Source organism: Phocoena phocoena, chromosome 1 (genome assembly GCF_963924675.1).
Source record: "Phocoena phocoena chromosome 1, mPhoPho1.1, whole genome shotgun sequence".
NCBI classification, from domain to species: Eukaryota; Metazoa; Chordata; class Mammalia; order Artiodactyla; family Phocoenidae; genus Phocoena; species Phocoena phocoena.
The window spans coordinates 159256420-159264735 of NC_089219.1; the positions used below are offsets into that span (position 1 = coordinate 159256420).

The 8316-nt window shown below is 48.0% G+C and overlaps 1 protein-coding gene across 1 annotated transcript in view; it reads left to right on the top strand.

The window, feature by feature from the left end:
• The window catches only part of SDCCAG8 (SHH signaling and ciliogenesis regulator SDCCAG8), a 261132-nt gene extending 253156 nt beyond the window's left edge, over positions 1 to 7976 (top strand). Inside the window, exon 18 of the mRNA XM_065881558.1 lies at positions 7947 to 7976. The gene's annotated coding sequence lies outside the window, so the exon portion shown is untranslated. The remainder of the gene's footprint in view (positions 1 to 7946) is intronic.
• The last annotated feature ends 340 nt before the right edge of the window (positions 7977 to 8316 follow it).

Below are 8316 nucleotides of genomic sequence, written 5' to 3' on the forward strand. Positions count from 1 at the left end.
CTGTGGGACCAACAGCCGTGAAACGATGTTCACTGCTCTCACCCAGCTCCTCCAATGTGTGCAGTCACCTCATCCTGTACCTGTGCGGCCAGACCTCAACCAGAACTCAGCTGTCTGGGCAGGTCCTTGAGGGGGGCCCTGGGTGGTGCCAGCCAAAGGTTGGGGCCATCGGGTCTCCAGACAGCTGGAGGGACTCACAGCACCAGTGGAGCTCCTGACCTCCAAGAGCTGAGAACGACTTCAGAACTTGGGTTGTGGAGAGTCTTCTGTACAAGCTCTGAGCCTGTGGTAGTTTCTTCTCCACTCTGGACCAGATCATTATCCTGTGGGGTTTGCCTTTTAACTCCCCATCTGCCTACCTGACAGCCCGCTTAGATCTTAACATGGATCATCAATGCTTAGAAACCTCTTCCAGGGCTTTAAAAACCCGGTAATTGCCAAATGGATTGCAAAATTTTTGTAAAATGCATTTAAAAAAAACCCCTAACACCTCAAAATTCTCTCAGAAAAATGAGCAGGTCTTTTTTCCCTTGCCTGAAGCAACAGAAATGATTTGACCATCCTATGCTATCTGATACTGGCCCATCTGGCTCATCTCTAAAGGGATCTTTCAGATTCAGATATTGCATTTGGAATTATTTTAATGTGAACATGACAAAAGAAGCTTGGTAGAGAAAATGTTGGCTTTCAGTAGCAAATACTAGCATTCAAAGAGGAGACAGGAGCCCAGGCAAGCTCTCTACTCTCTAAAGCAAAAGGCCCGCTCTTTGCGCCCAAGTGCGGCGTTAGACCTGTTTCTGCCGTGGAATAAGCTTGAACTGTGAGTTTAGTTTCCAGGGAGCCTTACTTGAGGTAAGTAAGGCTGCCATTTGACTCCGGCAGGTATTTGGAGGGTGCTACCTCCTGAGGGTTCCAGAGTCACCGGCCACATCCACTTCACACCCATCCTTCTGGGGGCGGCGGGGAGAGACTCCTCTGGCTTGTCTCTGGTTTCGGGATGGTATAGCTAAAGGCTTCCATTTTCCCAGCCTGGATGAATTAAGCATAATAATTTTGCACGTCAAACTCTAAAAATCTCTATCCACTGGATTCTCAAAGGAGAATGGATATTTTCTGGCCTGGGCAGCTGCTCTGAAGCTGAGTCACATCCCTCCAATTTGTTCCTGTGCCGAGCCCCGGGCCCTGAAGCAGATGACAAGCTCGGGTTGGCCAGTGGCCTCTGACAGGAAGCATCTAGCCTGTTTAGGAGGCTTTATTGTTCTAAATTGTTTCTGCTTACCTTCTGAAACACGCACAGCAACATGCCTGGTCGAGGGGGCCGCTCAACGTCCTAACTGCCGCTGTGACATTCTTTGGCCGTAAGAATTCCCGTCTCCCCTGAAACGCTGCTGTCGTGTGGTGGCCAGCCTGGCGAGAGTCGGGCCGGCCTTGTGGCTGACCCAGTGGACGTGGCTCAGTTTGCTGATCGCCAAGTTCAAGGCTGCTCTTCTGACTTGTTCTTACTTTAGGACTGATTAAAAACACTGGCTTTATGAATCTCCTGCTTCACTCCTGCGGAAAACACTTCTGGGAGACTGCTTTTGAAACATCATGAATTGCTATGTTAGTTCTTGTAGTGAAATAGAGACATGAAAACACTAACCCAGTCTTACTCCTCTGTTCTCTTCAGGGACGGGAGTGACTGTGGTTGTTGGGGGGTGGGGACTTGAGGGGTGGTGTCCAGGATACAGAACCTGGGCCCCAGGGGAGTCCTGGTAAGGCCTGACAGCTGGGAGCGGGGTCAGGGGTCTGTGACCCAGCGCCTGGGGCTCTAACATCTGGCCAGGATGGGTGGCGGCAGCTGGTGAGGAACCTAAGAGTCTTTTCTTGGGGAGAATGGCATCCGAGAGACGGGAAAGAATGGAAATTATCTGTCCACTTGGAGGACTGTCATTTACATCAAGGTTATTTTACTTGTACATTTATTTGGTGATGGATATGGTTTCAGCTGATTTGCATTTTCTGATAGCCTCTGTCCCAAAAGGCTGTTTGATTCCATCCTCAGTGTTCAGTCTGGGGAGGGATGCCTTTTTAGTCCCTTCAGATGCATCACTTTTACAATTTAGAAAACAGCATTTGAAACTGACTTATTGGTGATTAATCAGTTGGCCCTATGACTTTTGAGCATTTTTGGCAGTGAATTTACTTTCTAATTTGATTTAAACTTGTGCATGGATCCAGCAGACGTATGTGATTATGTTCAAAATCATGGAGATTACCTCGTTACACCAAAGGATTCATGAAGAAAGCTGGAAACACGCACAAGAAACAAAGACACAGATGATGACGAAGGGAGGAAAGGCCCGTTTGTGACCTGAAGGAAAGGTAGGGGGAGGCTTCAGAACTGTGCGCTCCAGTGAGGGCCGCGCAGCTCCTGCGGGCCCCTGCAGACTGAGCTGTAGGGTCGCCCAGCTGGGACTTGGAGGTGTCCACAGAGTCTGTGGTGGTCCTTCCTTGAGCCCTGAGGGCTTCACCCAGTTACGTCGGCGCTTCCACGAAGCTAGCTACCTGCAAGACAGATGGTGCTTGAATAGAACAGCAGATACACTGAATAAAATAAATTAAAAAGCCTCCTCCTGAACCAAGATTTTTTGGAAAGAATTCTAAATAGATGAAAACAAACAATTTGATTTCAACCAAATTGTTGTTTTTTTGTTTTTATCCTGATTTTCACCCGAATTGTCAGTCTCAAAAATAAACACTGATACATTCCCAGAAAATATTTTTCAAATAAAAACTGACTCTGTTAAAGTTTGCCCTGATTCTTTCAAAACTGTGTACAAGACACTGTCAACCGAAGTGACTTGCATGTTTTTTTAAATAAACTTGAACATATGCAGCGAAAATGTCATTAACTCCCTGCTGCCTGAGGGCTGTTAAAGGATGACGTAAGACCCCTGGCGCGGCATTTCTAACCTGGGGTCTGGCGGCCCTCAGACAAGCTTCCTCAAACTCAAATAGCATCGTGTAACTTTTTTTCTTTTTTTAACTAAAGGCCCTGTGTGTAATTGATATTGAAAAGCGCATACAGCCTCATTTAAGCCAAACTTGCTCTTCGTTAACAGTTAGTTCACTTTGTCCAAGAGTGAATAATTTCAGAATAAGACTCATGGAAGGAAAATAAATTGAATTTTACATTGCTTCAGATACATTTGCTCCACTTATTGCTTCCCGAGTCAGACATTACATTTTGCAATATAAATTCACAATCAAGATTTTAAAGGGAGCTAAATATTTTAATCCAATTAGACAAGTGAACAAAACACTGAATATTACATGTAGTGTAGATAAGTGGTTCTTGCCTTTAAAAGACTGTAATTCCGTCACATTACAACCCCAAATGTCAATGTTGTCTTTATTTTTAACGCTTTCAAACATGAGGCAGCCAGAGGCTCCACTCTCTGCTGTTGGTGACACTGTCTGTCCTTTGGGAATTCTTAAAATCTATTTACCATGGAAACATGGTGCGTATAAAACACAGACCCCTGCCCATGTGCAGGGGAAGTTCTCGTGACTCATGAGATTCGAGAACGCTGGAAGATGACACGCTGGGGATCCCGAGGGTTGTGGAAGGAACCCCCGTGCTGGAGTGTGCTCTGGGGAGAACCTGGCGCAGCAGTCCCGCCCCTGGGCGCGCGTGGCCTCCGCTTCTGACCGCTCCTGTCTGTGCACAGGGCTCCCTGCATCCCCTCACGTCGCAAGTCCCAAGTCCAGATCGAGCTACTGTTTTCCAGGAAGCTACAGCGTCATTGTCCGCACTTTCTTTCTGCGAGGAAGTCTGTCCTGCCTCTACCGTTGCGTTTTTCTGGCTTCTGTAGTTCTTCTCCGATTTTGGAGCCCAGAGGCAGCACAGCCAGGCCCCAGAGTCCAGGGAAAATGGAGCCTGAACTCTGCCTGCCACAGAGCTTTCATTGTCAGAGACCCAGCCAGGCAGCTGGGAGGGAAGAATAAATCGAGGATCTGTGGCGACCTTGCCGTGAACTCCTGCCCGTTTGGCAGCTGTGCTGGCCGGAGGGGTACACAGCTCAGCGAGAGCTCCGGTGACTTGTGTGGGGCAGAGGCAGGCCTCTCCTGACCTGCAGTTCGCGACCTTGAGCCCCGTGCTGGATGGAGAACTGCCTTCTTGCAGGTCAGTGGTCATGTCTGAGGCCACGTTTCCACAAAGTTCTGCAGGGGACTGGTGAGGACAAATTGGTGACCACCCATAGGTCACATGGCTGATTTATTCCGGGTTGCCTGATATATTTGATTCCTACTTAATCCCAGAAATATCAAACGTGGTTGCACTTTCACTAAGCTGGTTGGAATAGCATTAAAAAGAGCCTGGACTTTGAGGTCAAACTGCCTGGGTTCAAATCACAGTTCTGGACCACTTCAGGTAGGTGCTTTGCTTCCGCATCGCTCAGTTTCTGGTTAAAAAAAAAAAAAAAAAAGTAATAGAACAGCTTCCTTTGAAAACGGAGCTCTCTGCATTACTTACTAGGGCCCAGAAGAGATGACCGTCTAGCAGGGTAGCACTGTGATTGCTGAAGGCTTGAAAGGGCCACTTGGAGAAATCATTTAGCATCCGTTTTGCACAGATGGAAAAATCAGGCCCAGAGGAGTGGAGTGACTAAAACTGGGAAATGAATGGGCAGGGAAATGAACTTCCAGAGAGACTGGTATTCATTCCCTGGGCCATGGGCTGCATGGAAGAGGGAGGGAGGCCCCTCTCTCCCGGGGCAGCAGTCTGGAGCTGGGCCCCAGCTGAGAAAGCTGCAGAGCAGTGGCCTGGCTCCCAAAGTGGGGACACATGGAGGAGGGTACTGGGGGCTTCCCTGGAGCTCTGTCAGCTGAGGCCAAGCTTTGAAATGCCCCAGATAGAGGTTGGGGGAGGGATTCTACCTTCTTTCTTGAGTTAAAAATAGATGCTTTTCTGCCAGAGGCATGAGGAACAGGTCCATTTTTTTTTTTTTTTTTTTTTTAACCTGGCCACCCAGAGACGGAAAACGTACAAATGAGCAAGGGAAAAAGCAAGAAGGAGGGATATTCCATTGGGAGGGGCTGCTAAGAGGCCAGTGGAGATGCACAGAGAAGAGACACATGGTGGAAACAAGGGGCAGGCTGAACCGTGTGCATCCGTATGCGTAGGGCCTAGCTGGTGCCGTGACGTCCCTGAGCTGCAGGCTTGGGAACGAAGCCGCAGAGAAGGTTCGGCTGGACCCCGCAGTGTGGCTGCTTGGGGAACAATTCAGGTCACCCAGAGAGACTCGTTTTTTAAACTTTGAATTTAAACTTCGGAAACAAATTAGACACACAAGTCAGGGTTTGTGGAGAGAAGGCTCTGTTAGGGTTTAAAACGAGAACAAAGAAAACGGGTCACTGATAGCGGGCTTGCAGTTGGGGAGCATTTATATCATCTGTGGACAGCGCTGCAGAAGAGCAGCTGCCAGGGTGCTGTCAGCCCTCCTCAATCTGGAGGGCAGCCACCGACAACTGCAGATGTGGCCACACCACCCAGGGGGGCCACAGCAAGGGGCCTCGGTGACAAGTGTGATGGTCCAGGGACGGGAACATGGTGGCTGAGGGCTCAAGCCACGGTTCACACTGGCTGTGTCCCATCGGCACACACACCCTCGTCTCCCTTACAGCCCGACCTCACGGTGTCCACAGCGGTGTGGGCAGTGAACCAGCTTTCTGGAAATAGGCATGGCTCATGTCCCTCAGAAGTGATGGCAGACGAGCCAGATTTTGGCAGTAACTAAAGATTCTGTCTCTCTGGACATGCTCCCTGCCTAAGGGGAAGAACCGAGAAACATTCTTTACTAAACATCCAGATATCCAAGGGTGACACTGAGAGCTATTTAGCAGGAAGACAGTGACATAACAGGGTACGTGATTCATTCAGTCCCACTTGCTGAATGCTCACGACGGCTCGGGCAGTGAACAGTAAGTACTATGAGGAGGAATGCAGGGCTTTGCACCAAAACCAAATGAAAGAGAAAACCGATGGAGCCCGGGAGAGAACTGTGGGCTGACCCCTGGGCAAGTACCAGCAAGGACTGGGCCAGGCGATGGGCTGTTCCTGGCGGGAACCGCGAAGACTCATGCGAGAACTGCCCGTTTCCTGGAGCTTGGTTTTAAAAAATTCCCACAATGCATTTCCCTTCTACTTCAGGTCTTCACTGTTCTGTGTTGTACGTGTTACAGGTATGTGTCTTTTCTACCTCAAGGTCAAAATTTTTTTTTTTTTTTTTGAAAACGTGCCTATTGCAGTTTATGCTTATTCTCGTATTCAAAGACGCCCTCGAATCTCTAAAGTTAGAACGTAAGCCACCATTTCCAGAGCACCCGGTGGGCAGGCAGCCTGCCTGTCTGTGGGACGGGAGGGTCATTCAAGCCAGTCATTCACTGGATCAGTTCAGTCAGGACCAGAAGGCAAATCAGCTCTTGGAGATCCTGTGTTCGACGGGCAAATGGAGCTGGCGGCAGCCTCTGAGGACAGGGGCGCCCTTTCTGCAGCGGCAGGGCCCTGGGGCTCCCTGGCTTCCTTGTGATGCTCCAGGAGCCCCGTGGGCGCCACGAAGGAGGCTCCATCCACCTCCCCAACCCCCAGAGAGATGCACACAGACACCACTCACTTCCTCACCACGTCCAGGGCCCCCCCCACTGTCTGAGAGCAGGGGCTGCACACGATACTCTAATTGCCCTGTGTCGAAACCCACAGAATTGCTCACTAAAAAGTCATGAGTGTCTCACATACGCTGGGAAATCTACTTGAAATGTAAACGTTTTCTCATTTTTTAAAAAAGATAACAGGCTAATTTTCGTATTTTTCTTGTGCAAACTCTGATCTTGGAAACGCTGATCACTCGTCCTGTCTTGGAAATCCTCCACAAGTAATCGTGGCTTAAGTTGGGTAGACAAGAGCCCTCTCTAATTCAGGAAATCTCTGTTGGGGAGTGCAGAGCCCACTTGTTTCTCTTGAAGATGATTCTCACCCAGCCAAACAGAGACCAGATGGGGCCCGTGTCCCTGCATTACATTCCAATTCATCTCTTGAAGTGAGAACTGGGATTCGGTAGTTATCATCCTGGCCCTCTATCTAGTCTCTACCATCCTGGTGACTTCACACTCCTGGAGGGCAAAGACCGTGTCTGAGTCATCTTCCCACACAGGACACAGTAGGTACTCGAGAAATGTCCTGTGCAATGTAACTATTTCCAGTGGTTTCTGACACCACTTCCTGACGTGGGTTAAACTAATTTGAACAGCCACATCCGACATCCGCTAGGGCAGGCAGCAGTACTTTCCTAACTTGCGACTCCCTCAACCCAATTTTCATGAGCTAGTTTTGAAACATTTATTCCTGTTTAAAACTAGGAGAGGACATACACTAAATTCCCTCTTCCAGCATGTGGTAGGTGGTTTCCATGTGAAAATGCCTTTATATATGTTAAAACACACTGTCTGCATCTAAACATTTGGAGGTGTTAGCTTGTTATCATTTCACCAGGAATTTCTTAGGGACACTTGGTCTATCCACATCCTGTTTTTTTGTCCAGTTTTACTCACTGTAATGTCTGAGCAATTTTCAGTAAACAGATTCTGGCACGAATCAGTGTCTCCTTTCTCCTGTCCATGGGGGAAGAGATGGCTCTTTAGCTGTGTCCTGTCATCAGACCACCCTTATTTAAGAGACATGCAGAGGTCTGGAATATAGCGTGTCTTCAGATTTAAAGCATTAGAAGAGTTCACCTTATATTCCTACAAGCTTTTCATACAGTTGGTTATGTACAATTTCTATAATTTTTGCATAAGAATTTTTTACAAAAACTTAGAAAGAGGTAACTAAACCAGTGAGAAGACAAATCACATTGAAGAACATGATCTATTTAAACTTACTTTTTATTATCATTTTTTTCCAGTTACCCAGCATGCCACAATCTGATTGCTGACCTGGATGAAACAGTGAAATAAATGATTTACAAAGAGATATTTACATTCATCTGATTTATACGTAATATGCCACAATGCACCGCGACCTTCCCAGCGGACCCCACCTTAGACTGCGGCGGGCTGCGTCATCACCGCCACACTCGTTGCCAAGCGGTCCCTGCAGGATGGATGGGCTGGAGCTGAAGTCTGACACTAGATGAGGAGACCTCCTGGTGTATGTTTTCAGAAAAGGCTCGAAGTTATTACGTTTTTATATCTGCTCATTTGTATGCTTTGTTACACATGTGAATTTCAATAAATGAATTTTTTGAAGACTTGAAATGTTTCCTTTTTATCTTG